Source organism: Equus caballus, unplaced genomic scaffold (genome assembly GCF_041296265.1).
Source record: "Equus caballus isolate H_3958 breed thoroughbred unplaced genomic scaffold, TB-T2T haplotype2-0000950, whole genome shotgun sequence".
Classification (NCBI taxonomy): domain Eukaryota; kingdom Metazoa; phylum Chordata; class Mammalia; order Perissodactyla; family Equidae; genus Equus; species Equus caballus.
Window position 1 is genome coordinate 1 of NW_027222056.1, and position 15000 is coordinate 15000.

Genomic DNA, 15000 nt, shown 5'->3' on the forward strand with positions numbered 1-15000 from the left:
AAACTGAGAAAGAAGCGCAACAGAGGCTAGCTCAGGTGGCAATCGTTAAGCAAAAGAAACACACAAGGGCGTGGAGACCCGGGTAAAAAGCAGCACGGAGAAATCCACCCTCTGAAACTGAGGAACATGGGCAACAGACGCTAGCTCAGGTTGGAACCTTTAAGCAGAAAAGAAAGACACCAGGGCCGTGGAGAGCTGGCGAAAAAGCAACACTGAGAAATCTACCCTCTGAAACTGAGAAAGAAGCGCAACAGAGGCTAGCTCAGGTGGCAATCTTTAAGCAAAAGAAACACACAAGGGCGTGGAGACCTGGGGAAAAAGCAACACTGAGAAATCTACCCTCTGAAGCTGACGAAAATGGGCAACAGAGGCTACCTCAGGTGGCAATCATTAAGCAAAATAATAAAATAAAATAAAAAACTACAATGGCGAGGAGACCCGGTGAAAAAGCAACCCTGAAAAAAGGTACCCGCTGAAACGGAGGAAGCAGGGCAACAGAGCCTAGCTCAGGTGACAATATTTAAGCCAAAAAGAAAGAAAGAAAGAAAGAAAGAAAGAAAGAAAGAAAGAGAAAGAAAGAAAGAAAGAAAAGAGCAAGGGAGTGGAGACCTTGGGAAAGAGCAATACTGAAAAATCTAGCCTCTGACTGACAAAGACTGGCAACACACGTTAGCTCAAGTGCCAATCTTGCAAAGAAAACACACACACTCACACACACACACACACTGAGGGACGTGGAGATCTGGGGAAAAAGCAACACTGAGAAATCCACCCTCTGAAGCTGACGAAAATGGGCCACAGAGGCTAGCTCAGGTGGCAATCGTTAAGCAAAAGAAACACACAAGGGCGTGGAGACCCGGGTAAAAAGCAGCACGGAGAAATCCACCCTCTGAAACTGAGGAACATGGGCAACAGACCCTAGCTCAGGTTGCAACCTTTAAGCAGAAAAGAAAGACACCAGGGCGTGGAGACCCGGGTAAAAAGCAGCACGGAGAAATCCACCCTCTGAAACTGACGAACATGGGCAACAGAGGCTAGCTCAGGTGGCAATCGTTAAGCAAAAGAAACACACAGGGGCGTGGAGACCTGGGCAAAAAGCAGCACTGAGAAATCTACCCTCTGAAACTGACGAAGATGGGCCACAGAGGCTAGCTCAGGTGGCAATCGTTAAGCAAAAGAAACACACAAGGGCGTGGAGACTGGGGAAAAAGCAACACTGAGAAATCCACCCTCTCAAACTGACGACCATGGGCAACACGGGCTAGCTCAGGTGGCAATTTTTAAGGAAAAATAAAAGGAAGTGCGTGGAGACCTGGGGAAAAAGCAACACGGAGAAATCCACCTCAGAACTGAGAAAGAAGCGCAACAAAGGCTAGCTCAGGTGGCAATCGTTAAGCAAAAGAAACACACAAGGGCGTGGAGACCTGGGGAAAAAGCAGCACTGAGAAATGTACCCTCTGAAACTGACGACGATGGGCAACAGAGGCTAGCTCAGGTGGCAATCTTTAAGCAAAAGGAAAACACAAGGGCGTGGAGACCTGGGGAAAAAGCAACACTGAGAATTCTACCCTCTGAAACTGCCGAAGATGGGCAACAGATGCTAGCTTTGGTTCAATATTTGAGCAAAAAAAAAAAAAAAACACACACACACACACAAGGGCGTGCAGAACTTGGGAAAGAGCAAGACTGAGAAATCTACCCTCTGAAACTGACAAAGATGGGCAACAGAGACTAGCTCAGGTGGCAATCGTTAAGCAAAAGAAACAGACAAGGGCGTGGAGACCTGGGGAAAAAGCAGCACGGAGAAATCCACCCTCTGAAACTGACGAAGAGGGGCCACAGAGGCTACCTCAGGTGGCAATCATTAAGCAAAAATATAAAATAAAATAAAAAACTACAATGGCGAGGAGACCCGGTGAAAAAGCAACCCTGAAAAAAGGTACCCGCTGAAACGGAGGAAGCAGGGCAACAGAGCCTAGCTCAGGTGACAATATTTAAGCCAAAAAGAAAGAAAGAAAGAAAGAAAGGTAGGAAGAAAGAAAAGAGCAAGGGAGTGGAGACCTTGGGAAAGAGCGATACTGAAAAATCTAGCCTCTGACTGACAAAGACTGGCAACACACGTTAGCTCAAGTGCCAATCTTGCAAAGAAAACACACACACTCACACACACACACACTGAGGGACTTGGAGACCTGGGGAAAAAGCAACACTGAGAAATCCACCCTCTGAAGCTGACGAAAATGGGCCACAGAGGCTAGCTCAGGTGGCAATCGTTAAGCAAAAGAAACACACAAGGGCGTGGAGACCTGGGGAAAAAGCAACACTGAGAAATCCACCCTCTGAAACTGACGAAAATGGGCCACAGAGGCTAGCTCAGGTGGCAATCGTTAAGCAAAAGAAACACACAAGGGCGTGGAGACCTGGGGAAAAAGCAACACGAGAAATCCACCCTCTGAAACTGACGAAGAAGGGCAACAGATGCTAGCTTAGGTTCAATATTTGAGCAAAAAAAAAAAAAACAAAAAAAACCCACACACAAGGGCGTGCAGAACTTGGGAAAGAGCAAGACTGAGAAATCTACCCTCTGAAACTGACAAAGATGGGCCACAGAGGCAGCTCAGGTGGCAATCGTTAAGCAAAAGAAACACACAAGGGCGTGGAGACCTGGGAAAAAGCAACACTGAGAAATCTACCATCTGAAACTGAAGAAGATGGGCAACAGAGGCTAGCTCAGTGGCAATCGTTAAGCAAAAAAAATAAAAATAAAAAAATACAATGGCGGGAGACCCGGTGAAAAAGCAACCCTGAAAAAAGGTACCCTCTGAAACGGAGGAAGCAGGGCAACAGAGCCTAGCTCAGGTGACAATCTTTAAGCCAAAAAAAAAAAAAAAGAAAAGAAAAGAGCAAGGGAGTGGAGACCTTGGGAAAGTGCGATACTGAAAAATCTAGCCTCTGAAACTGACAAAGATTGGCAACACACGTTAGCTCAAGTGCCAATCTTGCAAAGAAAACACACACACTCACACACACACACACTGAGGGACTTGGAGACCTGGGGAAAAAGCAACACTGAGAAACCTACCCTCTCAACTGACGAAGATGGGCAACAGATGCTAGCTTAGGTTCAATATTTGAGCAAAAAAAAAAAAACACACACACACACACAAGGGCGTGCAGAACTTGGAAAGAGCAAGACTGAGAAATCTACCCTCTGAAACTGACAAAGATGGGAAACAGAGGCTTAGCTCAGGTGGCAATCTTTAAGCAGAAAAAAAAAACAACAACAACAAAAAAAAACCCCACAATGGAGTGGAGACCCGGGGAAATCAACACTGAAAAATACAAATACAATGGAAGGCCAATAGACAGAGCAGGCACTTTCACCTGGGGAGGAGGAGGTACGCATGGATGACCAATGAGCGCATGAAAAGATGTGAGCTGTTCCCTGGAAAAGCAAGTGAGAAAATTAGAGGGAGACATTGTGGGGACACATGGGTGAGACTGGCTTCTTCCAAATACAGGAACAGGATCAAACTGCTAGTGAGGTCGCGGAGAAGCCAAGTCAGTCACTCACGCCTCACTGGTGGTGAAGGGAAACGGTATGGCCTCTGTGAAAAATGGCGTGGCGGGTTCCAAAACTCACACGCCGCGGAAACAACCACCGAAAGTGGCAACCTACATAAGCCCTTGGTGTATCTTGCCTCCTAAGAGCGTCTGTATGTAGCTGGAGCCTTGGGTCGTTAAGGCTTCCACAGTGATCTGTGGTGGTGGTGGTGGGGGGCCTTGGGCCTTGGGGGTCTCCGCTGGACCTCCAGGAAGTCAGCTTTTGTGGAGTCCCGTGAGTCCTTCCAGGGAGGGAGGCATCCAACCCGAGGGTGGTCTGGAGGGCCCCACTCCCGCCACTCCCGGGGGCTGGGGCGGGGGGCGGGGTGGGGGCTGCGGCCACGTTCCTGTTCATTCACACAGAATCCGGGGCATGAATGTTCTTAGCAGCTCTGTTCCACACAGACCCACACTGGAAACCACACAGACGTCCTGCAAGTCCCATCCCTTGCTCATGTCGCCGGGGCTCCGGAGGAGGGCCACTCTGTAAAAGCGGCCGCCAGATGGCGCCCAACAACCGGCGCGGAGGGGTCAGCGGGAGGGAACCGGGTCACCGGCCAGCGAGAGTGCACAGCCTGAGCCCACCGCCGGGTCAGGTCTCTCTCTGTCTACCTCTGTCTCTGTCTCTCTGTCTCTCTGTCTCTGACTCTGTCTCTCTCTCTCTTTCTCTCTGGGCCCGCTTGGGGCGGCCGGGAGGTCACCACGCCAGGCCCCAGGGTGTCCACCTCGGAGCTCCCAGGCAGCACAGGGCAACCCTGGGCGCAGAAGGAGGTCTTGGAAAATCGGCGGGGAGGGGGGTGGGGTGGGTGGGCTTGCCAGGAAGGGGACAGACTCCCCACGTGACTCCTGGGCCGGGCCGGGGCTGCCGGCTGGCTGACGCGGACAGAGGGTGGAAAAGTCCCCGGAGATGCCACGGGGCAGGCCGGGGCTGCCGGCCCCCGATTCCCGGAGCGGCCCGAGCACTTCCCGGGTCCCGGGAGGACTTAGAAAATCAGGGCGGGGTGGGGGGTGGGGGTCGCTGTCAAACCGAAACCATGCACGTCATCAGAGAAGGACCGTGACGACGGAGGAATTGTCCGCAGTCTGTCAGGAATTGTGTGCAGCCTGTCACTTCCGGCCCAGAGGGTCTTTCTAAGGCAGACGGACAGACAGAGCCCACAAGTCGTAGAGGAAAGGACCGAGCCGCTTGGCCGCTGAAAAGTTTACAAGACAAAACGGGTCTCCCTCCGCACGGGGCCACAGCAAAGCCCAAAGACGACACACGGGGGGAGCATGGGTGCAGATTCACGTGTGGTGATAAGAATATGGATTTCAGCAGGGCTTCCCGTCCTCATCAACAAGCAGAAGCACCCAAATGGTGCGGGTTGGGGGCAGAGACCTCACAGCCATTCCCTCCACAAATCGAGTTCCCCGGGACATCCTCACAGCGCCGTGCTGTGAGTGTGTGTGGGTGTTTAAAATGGGGTAAATGTGGACGTGGAACTGCTCCGTGAAACCAAAATAACAACAGTCGTAGATCTTCTTTGGTCATTTAGAAAATTCTTCCCCCCCCCCCCCAGCGGTGCACGTATTTCCCTTCCAAAAAAGAAGAACGGGAAAGGAGATGTTAAAGGCAAGCAGAGAGAGGAAAACTGTTGCAAAACAAAAGCTGAGCTCCCGTCCGAGGGAGGCCTCCTCCGTTAGAGGCCTAGGAAATCATTCTGACAAAATGGAGGATCTCTGTCTTTGGTGTCGATTCCCTCAGAGGTCAAGAGAAACCTTTTCCAATGTCTTTATCAGGAGGAGACTAGAAGTTAGAGAAAAGTATCCTTTCGAGAGCGAGAAAAACCAATTCTGATTTTGCATCAGCTTCCCTCCGATCTTGAAACTCATTGACTTGATTCCATTCTGTCGATGGAAATAATCCGGAACCAATCTATCCGTGAAAATCGGGGTGAGTTTATTCTGACCTAAGATGTAAGGACTGTGGCCCGGGGCCTTTCTTCCTGAAGGAAGAAAGGGCGCCCGGGAAGTGGGGTGTACAGAGTGCTTCTAGACCCCCAGAGAGGACGTTTCACATAGGATCGAAAGGTCCCTTGGACGATAGTCGCGACACTGCTCTGTCAGCACAGCGATCGACAGACACTGCTGGGTGGCAGGTCTGTTGTCTGGGCCTGGGTGGTCACAGGTGAGCCGGATGGTCAAAGGTGAGCGCAACCATCCGTTCCTAGCCTAAGGAAAGATGCCTCTCCTTAAGGAAAGGCCCGAGCACGGGGAAGCTGCTCCTTTCCCTTAAGGGCATTGGTTCTTGCCGTAGGAAATGTTTAAAGCAGATCTACGATGCGATGCGTGCTCGACGGCCACGTCAGGCCCTTTTGGAAAAACACTGTCAGGCCGAATTAGGCCGACACCCAATGGCTTCCTCATAGACTCCAATAGATCCTATCGCTCGCCATTTCTATCTGTCCACTCGTTCCAATTTTAGGCCACTTGACCACGAACAGACCTTTTTCTCAGATTTTTTTCCCCGTGATCACCTTTTCACAGACAAAACGATCTTTACTTTTTAGGCCCTCTTGCCTGAAGGCAGCCATCTCACTTTCCTTGAACACAAAGATGTTTCCCATATTCACTTTTAGTGGCTTTTTGTTTTGTTTTGTGTTGTTTTGTTTTGAGGACGATGAGCCCTGAGCTAACTGCTGCCAATCCTCCTCTTTTTGCCGAGGAAGGCTGGCCCTGAGCTAACCTCCGTGCCCATCTTCCTCTACTTCATATGTGGGACGCCTACCACCACGTGGCTCGCCCAGCGGTGCCACGTCCACCCCCGGGATCCGAACCGGCGAACCCCGGGCCGGCGAAGTGGAACAGGCACACTTAACCAGCGCGCCACTGGGCCGGCCTAGTGGCTTTCATCGCATTCGTTAAGTAGAATTTTTAACCCTCACGAACCTTAATTTTGGTGAAAACTAAGAAGTCAGCAATTAGGAACTGTCCTTCCCATGAGCAGTCTGTCGCTTGGCCAATTTCTAAACACTTGGCCACTTTTAGAAACATGGGATTTCATAGGTTTATCTCTTCCTTCGCTTTATTTGATTTCATCTCACTTTAGTGTTTGGGTGAGGAAGATCGGCCCTCACAGAGCTGACGCCTGTTGCCAATCTTCCTCTTCTTTCTGCTTGAGGGAGAGCGGGCCCGAGGTAACACCTGCGCCCCACTTCCTTGATCTTGCGGACGGGATGCCACCACAGCCCGGTGTGAGGAGCGGTGGAGGTCCACGCCCGGGATCTGAACCCGAGGACCCCAGGCTGCCGAAGCTGAGTGCAGGAGCTTAACCACTATGCCGCCGGGCCGCCGTCCCCTGTCAAAGCTTTTAATAAAGCACGAGACGTGTTCCTCGATAGACCCAAACGTCTTTTCGTTTCCGTATCCTCACAAACCCAAAGTAGATAAACTTCTATTTAGCCACTCACGTCTCAGGTTCTATCTTACTCGGAAATGATCTACATCGTCAGGGAAATTGTTTTGGTCTTAAGTTTGGCACCCGAGCTAACGACTCTTGCCAATCTTCCGTTTTTGTTTTTTTCCCCCCCTCCCGATTTTTCTCCCCAAATCCCCCCCATGACATAGTTGTCTATCTTAGTTGAGGGCCGTTCTAGTGGTGGCATGCGGGACGCCGCCTCCACACGGCCCGACGAGCGGTGCCGTGTCCGTGCCCGGGATCTGAACGGGCAAAACCCTGGGCCGCCGAAGGGGAGCGTGTGAACTTAACCACTCGGCCACGGGGCTGCCCCCGTCCGTGGACTTTTTTATCACCTGATTTCACCTCGCAAAACTTCAAAGCTTCAAGTTATCAGAGAGGTTTGGGAAGTTGTTTCAATTTATTTAATTAATTTATTTTTCGAGGAAGACGAGCCCCGAGCTGACACCTGCTGCCAATTCTCCTCTTTTTGCCCCGGGAGAGTGGTCCCGAGCTAACATCCGTGCCCATCCTCCTCCCGTTGATAGGCGGGACGCCGACCACAGCATGGCTCACCAAGCGGCGCCACGTCCGCACCCCGGATCCGAACCGGCGAACCCCTGGCCGACAAAACGGAACGTGCGAACTTAACTGCTGTGCCGCCGGGCTGGCCCTTCGGGAAGTTCTTTTCAGGACACGGGCCATAAACTAGAATCACCGCTACAGGTTTATCGGAGCGACATCAGCGTTCGTGGTGGATTGAGTCGTCCCCTCTGTCTCTCCCCTCCAGGGGACAACCAAAGGGACATCTATCGACCCACCCACCAAGGATTCCCCCCCGCATGGCACAGCAGGATGCCTGAGAGATCCACGCAGCCCTACAGCGGCAAGTCACATTCGCACAGTCAAAATTCAATGGCAGAGGGGGCTGGCCCCGTGGCCGAGTGGTTAAGTTCGCGCGCTCCGCTGCAGGCGGCCCAGTGTTTCGTGGGTTCGAATCCTGGGCGCGGACATGGCACTGTTCATCAGACCACGCTGAGGCAGCGTCCCACATGCCACAACTAGAAGAACCCACAACGAAGAATACACAACTATGTACCGGGGGGCTTTGGGGAGAAAAAGGAAAAAATAAAATCTTTAAAAAAAAAATTCAATGGCAGAGACAAAACGTTAAGGTCAGCGAGAGGGAAGAGAATAACCGGCCCAGGAGCAACGGTGTGAAGAACATGGAGAAGACGGGTCCTAGACGCCGGGGTCCCCGGAGCAGCGATTTCATCAGAGGCCCGCGAACGTCCACGATCTCCACACCACGTTTATGGCCGACTGCGTGTGTGGGTCCTTTGGAATCGACCAGGCTACCGTCTGGGCCACTTTGGGACATCGTGTCTAGCTGCCCCGAGCGGTGGAGCTGTCGTTCGAGTGTAAGATGGGGCCCATCCGGGGAGAGCATGGGGACGGGGAAAGGGAGGCCGCGGGAAGTCACAGAGTCTGAGGTGTTCGGGGGAGACCGACTCTTCTAAAGTGGAGGCGGTAGAAGGAGAGCAGCAGGATTTTTGGATTTTTGTTCTCTCTGTTAGGTATCTGGGTCCGGAGGAGAGTGGGGCGGGGGGGGATGGTTGTGGTGGTGGTGGTGGTGGTGGTGGTGGGTGTGAGGCTGAGGCAGGGCTGGTGTTTCCTTTCCGGGTCAGGTGAAAGAGCTCCTCCAGTGGAGGTTTTTGGACAAGGGGTCTGGTCTGGCAGGATGGGAGGTTGCGGGTCGAGCCACAGGGGAATCTGTCGTAGCTCAGACTCGGGCCTTTGAAGAAATAGACAGAGAGAGGAGTTTTGCTCTGTCTGTCACCGCAGCCGGCACCTCAGGAGCAACAACAGAAGGCTTCCCGAATGAGTGAAGGGGCAGGAGCCAGCGTGCCCCGTGCCTCTCTCAGCCCTGCGCCGGCAGGGAAGGAAGCAGGCAGGCAGGCAGGCAGGCAGGCCTCAGGGCTACTCCCGTCCTACTGCCCGGTGGTCCCTGTCCCGGCCCCGCCCCCACTCTCCCCCTGACCCTCACTGCTCCCCAGCCCTCTTCTCAGCCAGAGAGGCGATGGGGGGGGCGGGGCGGTCCCAGAACAAGTTTCCTCTCATCCACCATCATCTTGCCACCCTGACGACTTGGCCCGAGATCCGGCCTAGGCTGTAGCCGTGTGTGGTTTTCCTGTGGACAAGGGGGCCGGTTCACCATTTCGGAGGAAACCCCTAGCCTTCCACTGCCGAGTCGAGTCGGTGGGACTCGCCAGCCTGGAAGGGGGGAGGGGGGAGGGGAGGTCAGGCCCATTCATTCCGACGGGCCTGGTGTCAGGGCTTCATTCAAGTGCAGGAAGCTCTCTCCCATGGCCTCGGGCTCTTTTCCATTGAACGGCTTTCTTCAATTCCCCCACCCTTAGGCCGCAGTCCGCCAAGGGCCGGGAGGCAGGGAGGGAAGATGTTGGGGCAGGGTGGCTGTCTGAGAAACTCGCCTCGTCTGGGGCAGAAAGAGTGCCCCCCTCCTTTCTCTAACCCTACTAGACTGCTTGAGGATCACGGACGGTTTGGCTCATCGATGAGCCCTGCGTTATGGGCCCGGCAAGCAAACTCCTAACTGGCAACCCGCTGCTCTAGGCGTGTGTGGGTTTTTTGATCATTCACCTTCAAGTTCGCACGACATTGGTCCGTGTCCCCCGCCCCAGCTTCCCATGGGAAATCCTCCGTCTCTTTCCACAGACTCACTGGCGACTTCACACAGCGCCTGCCTCCTCCTCCTCCTCCTCCTCCTCCTCCTCCTCCTCCTCCTCCGAAGGAAGGAAGGAAGGAAGGAAGGAAGGAAGGAAGGGGCTGACCCCGTGGCCGAGCAGTTGAGTTTGCACGCTCCGCTTCAGCGGCCCGGGGCTTCAAAGGTTCGGATCCTGGGCTCGGACACGGTACCGCTCATCAAGCCACGCTGAGGTGGCGTCCCACACGGCAGAACCAGAGGGACCCTCAAAGAGAATATACAACTAGGTACTGGGGTGCTCTGGGGAGAAGAAGAAGAAGGAGGAGGAATAAAAAGAAAAGATAAGATTGGCAATGAGCTCGGGTGCCAGTCTTTAAAAAAAAAAAAAAAGAGGAAGAAAGATGGACAAACAGGAACGAATCCCACTGACGGCACCTCCAAATGGTGGGGGGTAGGGGGGTGGGGGGGGTGGGGAGTGGCATCATCGGGCCAATGGTGACTCTAAGTCGTGATCCCGCGGTTGTGTTATTTGATATTTTATCGAATCGATTTATTATTTTATTTTTGAGGAAGATGAGCCCTGAGCGAACATCTGCCGCCAATCCTCCTCTGTCGGCTGAGGAAGACTGGCCCTGAGCTGACATCCGTGCCCATCCCCCTCTACTTTCCAGGTGGGACGCCTGCCACAGCGTGTCTCGCCAAGCGGTGCCGGGTCCTGCGCCCGGGATCCGGACCGGCGAACCCGGGGCCGGCGGAGCGGAACGTGCGAACTTCACCGCCGCGCCACCGGGCCGGCCCCCGGAGTTGTTTAAAAAATCCAGTAAGGGGCTGGCCCCGTGGCCGAGTGGTTAAGTTCGCGCGCTCCGCTGCAGGCGGCCCAGTGTTTCGTCGGTTCGGATCCCGGGCGCGGACACGGCACTGCTCATCAAACCACGCTGAGGTGGCGTCCCACATACCACCGCTAGAAGGACCCACAACGAAGAACACACAACTATGTACCGGGGGGGCTTTGGGGAGAAAAAGGAAAGACAAAAAATAAAATCTTCAAAACTCCAATAAAACTTTGAGTGAAGACGACGAGGAGGATGCGAAACGTATCTCACGCCTCCGAGCCGAGCCGTCCGTTTAGGAAGGGGGACGAGGACCCTTTGTAAGCGATGTCCCTTTTTAAGCACCATTCTAAACCACAGAACAGAACTCCCTCTCCTCGACCCGGAGCGACCCGGAGCGAGGAGGTTCCTGGGCGTGTCAGAGAGGGCCACGTCCTCTGCAGCACGAACGAACCGCCAGGGTTCGGCCACGGGAAAGAATTTCTTCCTCTCCAGGCGGACTAAAAGTCGCCGACGGCAGCGGGCGTAGGTGCTATCCTTCCCGTCCAGGAAAGGCAGGGAGAACTTCAGCCGTGAAGAGAAGGAGGTCTTCCTCACTCCCCGTTTCGGGAGGGCCCCTTTGGCAGGGGAGTTTTGTCTCCTGATTTCAAGTCAGGAAGAAAAGGGAGAGAGAGAGAGAGAGAGTGTCCTTCTCGTGCCAGGTCGGTCTGAGGGGGACCTCCTCTGGTTTCCTCCCTTCCCAGGGAAGGCCGTTCGCCCCTTCTTCTAGAAAAAGCTCCCAAAGCACCACCGCCCAGGATGGTTGACCTACGCCCATCGTCCCTCCTTTCCCAATCATTTCTACCGCGACAGAGGGACAGAGGCCCCGGCCCCATCCCCATCCCCACCCCCACCCCCATCGCCTGCCTCCTTGATGGCCAAAGGAGCTGCCTCTGAGAATGGAACGGGGCTTGGAAACCTTCTAGAGGGGTGACTCTCACCTGCCTGCCTGCCTGCTGGGAAAAGCACCCACGCTGTCCATCGGACTGCCCTTTTGGGCAAACGTAGGCGTGCCACATAGCGATCGACAGCTATGGCGGGGGGGCGGGGGCGGGGTGGCGTGGTGGTGCCCAGGATCCACGACACGTGACGGCTGCGGAGCACGACAGCCCTAAGACCTTGAGGGAGACGGGGTGGCGCGTGAATCCTTTCGGAACGAGAACGACAGGAAACGCTGACGGGGACGTGTTCTCGTCTCGAGAACACACCAACGCCTCGCACGGTGTCTGACCCGGGGTGCCTCTGACTTTTGTCACCAGAGACGATCCTGTCGACCGCCCCTCACGCTTTGGGGAAAAGGGGAGAGGGACTCGGTAGCACGGGAGAAGCCATCCATCCGCCCTTCCTTTCCGTCTTCACGGCTCCTTCTCGTGGAAAACGAGGAAGCCGTCCGGAGGAACGGAACACTGACCCGGGCCAAAGCGTGGCCCAGCCTGAGCCTCCAAAACCTTCTGCTAAGTGAGAGGTGCCAGACATCCAAGGCGACCTACGTTGCGATTCCACACAGAGGAGAGAGCTAGAACGGTCCAACCCTAGAGGGCGACAGCAGATGGCGGCGGCGGCGGCGGCGGCGGTGGCGGCGGCGGTGGTGGTGGTGGTGGTGGTCGTGGTGAGGCAGATCCGGGAGTGGGGCCGTTTTTTCTTTCGGAGGGAGGGGATGGAAACGGAAACCTTCTGGAAATAGATAGCCGTGACGGATGTGCCACCTTGGGGAGAGAGACTCCCGAAGGCCACTGGCTTGTGCCCCGTGGAAAGGATGGATTCGGTGGGATGGGAATTCTACCTCCGTGTAGAGCGTGTGGTAAACCACGAGGTGGGTGGGTGGGTGGATGGCCTCCCTGCCTCGCCTCCACCTAGACGTCCACACACAGAGACCGACGAGGGAGGGAGGGAGGGAGGGAGGGAGGGAGAGAGACAAGATGGACAGAGGCCGAGGCCGAGGCCGAGGCAGTGAGCGAGTAAGTGATCGACCCTGGCCATAGGGATTCCTCAGAGGGCGTCTCTTGGCTCCCCAAACGAAGAATGTGTGTGGAGATCGAGAAAGATCACCGACCTAGGAGAACCAGCAAGACTTCCTCACCCTCCAGAGAGCCGCTGGGCCCCTGCCGTCCCTGCCACCGCCACCCCTACCCCTCGCCTTTGGCAGCGACGCCAACGAAAGGCAGGCAGACGAGTGGGAGAGTCGTGTGGTGGTGTCCCCCAAGGAAGGTGGGTCCATGCCGACGAGCGGTCGTCGGCGTGTGGAAAAGCCAGAGGCGGGCTGACTAGAAGGAGGGCGTCCTGGGGGAAGGGGCCAGGGTGTGAGGGAGAGAGGCCTGTTTCTCTTCCCCTGTTGGTCCCAAGTCAGGGGCCCAAAGGAGGAAAGCTGTCCGTTCCTTTCCGACTCGGACGGTTCGGGCGGGACCGACCGATCCCCGTGGCGGCGCGGTCGGGGCTTTCTGGACCAGAACCCCTCTCTCCGTCGCCTTTCGACCACACACACGCTTTAGAGGCCAAGAGAAAATGGATCGGGTCTCTCTGTCTCTCTCCCTAGAAAACAAGGGCCGGGGGCCGAGCCCGTGGACGAGCGGTCAAGTACGCGCCCCCACCCCGACCCCCGGCTTCGACGGCCCAGGTTTTCACCGGTTCGGATCCTGGGCGCAGCCCCAGACCCAGCATCGCCCTTCAAGCCCACATAGCAGAAACCCGAAAGACCTACCACTGGAACCTACAACTATGGATGGACGGGACGGGACGGGACGGGGCGGGGCGGGGCGGGGCGGGGCGGGGGTGGGGGGGGCGGCTTTGGGGAGAAGGAAGAAAGAAAAAATAAAAGAAACACAAGGACGGTCATCGCGATAGTTCTTTCCACTTCCATCCATATGTTAACAGGACCCAAGTTTCCCGACCTCCATTTGGATGCATGTTAACTAAATGGAGAAGCTATTCAAAGGACTCCTCTAAAGAAGTCCACGTTCTTCTTTCTAAATGATAATGAAAATCATTGTCACCACCGCTCTTCCGACCCTCCATGTCCAGACGGCCTCCCGCCCCTCCCCCATCCCCAACTCCCGCCCCGCCCCGCCCCGCGCCGACCCCCGCCCCCGGCATTCGCCCCGCCCACCTTTCCCTCTCCACTCCTACCCCCCCGCCCCCCGCCGCCCGGGACACCATCCCCCGCACCCCACCCCCCCCCCCCATCCCGGCCGGGCCACCTGGTCGACCTCCTCGAACACTATATAAGAGGATGCCGGGCAGCCGGTGGCGCCCGACAAGCGGCCTCCTCACCGGCCGGACGGATCAGCCTCGCGGGGGCGGGCGATGGGGAGGCGTTCGTCCAGGTCAGGTCAGGTCAGGTCAGGTCGGGGGAGGGAGGATGCAGCGCCGGCCGGCCTGGTGCGTGGCCTGGTCCCGATCCACCCCGCGTCTCGTTTCTCGGGCCGGGACGAGTACAGGCGGGGAGGCCGACTCGGTCACGGAAAGCGGCCTTGGGGAGGTTTTGGCGAACGTCCCTGTCCCAGGGCCGTCTGCCGACTAGGGGACGGAGTCCTCCTCCATGCGCCTTCTCGCCCCCAGTCGGGCGGGTTGTGGGTCGCGCGGTCGACTTGGCCATTTCACCGGAGGCGTCCTGCCTGCCGGGGCTCCCTCCCTCGGGCCGGTGCGAGCGGTCCTCGGGCGGCCCGGGAATTTGGGCCGCAGCGAACGAACGAACGAAGCCCGTCCCTCCTGCGTCGGCACGGATGAGACACAGCCCTGGTGGGTGGAGCCGCTTTCCTCGGGTTTCCTTTTGCTTTCGGCCGCTGCTGCCACCAAACCTCCCTAAACGATAGGAATGAAAACGGGAACCGTTGGCATAATAAAAGCGTTTTGGTTGGCGTGTTTCTTGGCTTTTGGGGACTCGAGAGGTATGATGGATGATCTCCGATTGTCCTTTGGAAGGAAGGTCTATTTCATCCCAGTCGCACGAACCCCGCAAACGTGCGGCTGGACGAGGGAGGGAGGGAGGGAGGGAGGGAGGGAGGCCAACCACGGGATTTCCGCACGACCAGCTGATGGACACGACCGCCCCCGTGAGCCGGGCGGAGGGCAGCCGCCCGGGTCTCGCAGCTACGTGCCCGCGGAACCCTCGGGACTGCGAGAAGCCCGAGCGACCCGCAGTCACGCGGCGCTCGGCGCGGACATCTGGTCGGCCCGCGCGCCACGGGACCCGGGGGCCGGGCCGCTGGTCGACCCGGCAGGGCGGCGGCCCCGGCGGCGGCCTCGCCGCCGCTCGTCCGCAGGCTCCAGGGAGCCCTCGGGGCTCCGAGAAGCCCGAGCAGCCCGTGGCCCCGCGACCCCGCGGCGCTCGGCGCGGACATCTGGTCGACCCGCGTGCCACCAGACCCGGG

At 56.5% G+C, this 15000-nt stretch overlaps 1 long non-coding RNA gene across 1 annotated transcript; it reads left to right on the forward strand.

Annotated features, from left to right (window-relative positions):
• Positions 1–4434: 4434 nt before the first annotated feature.
• Positions 4435–6513, forward strand: LOC138922523 (uncharacterized). Its single transcript, XR_011435609.1, has 2 exons — positions 4435–5536; positions 6312–6513. It is a non-coding gene; the product is annotated as an uncharacterized lncRNA (long non-coding RNA).
• Positions 6514–15000: the final 8487 nt, after the last annotated feature.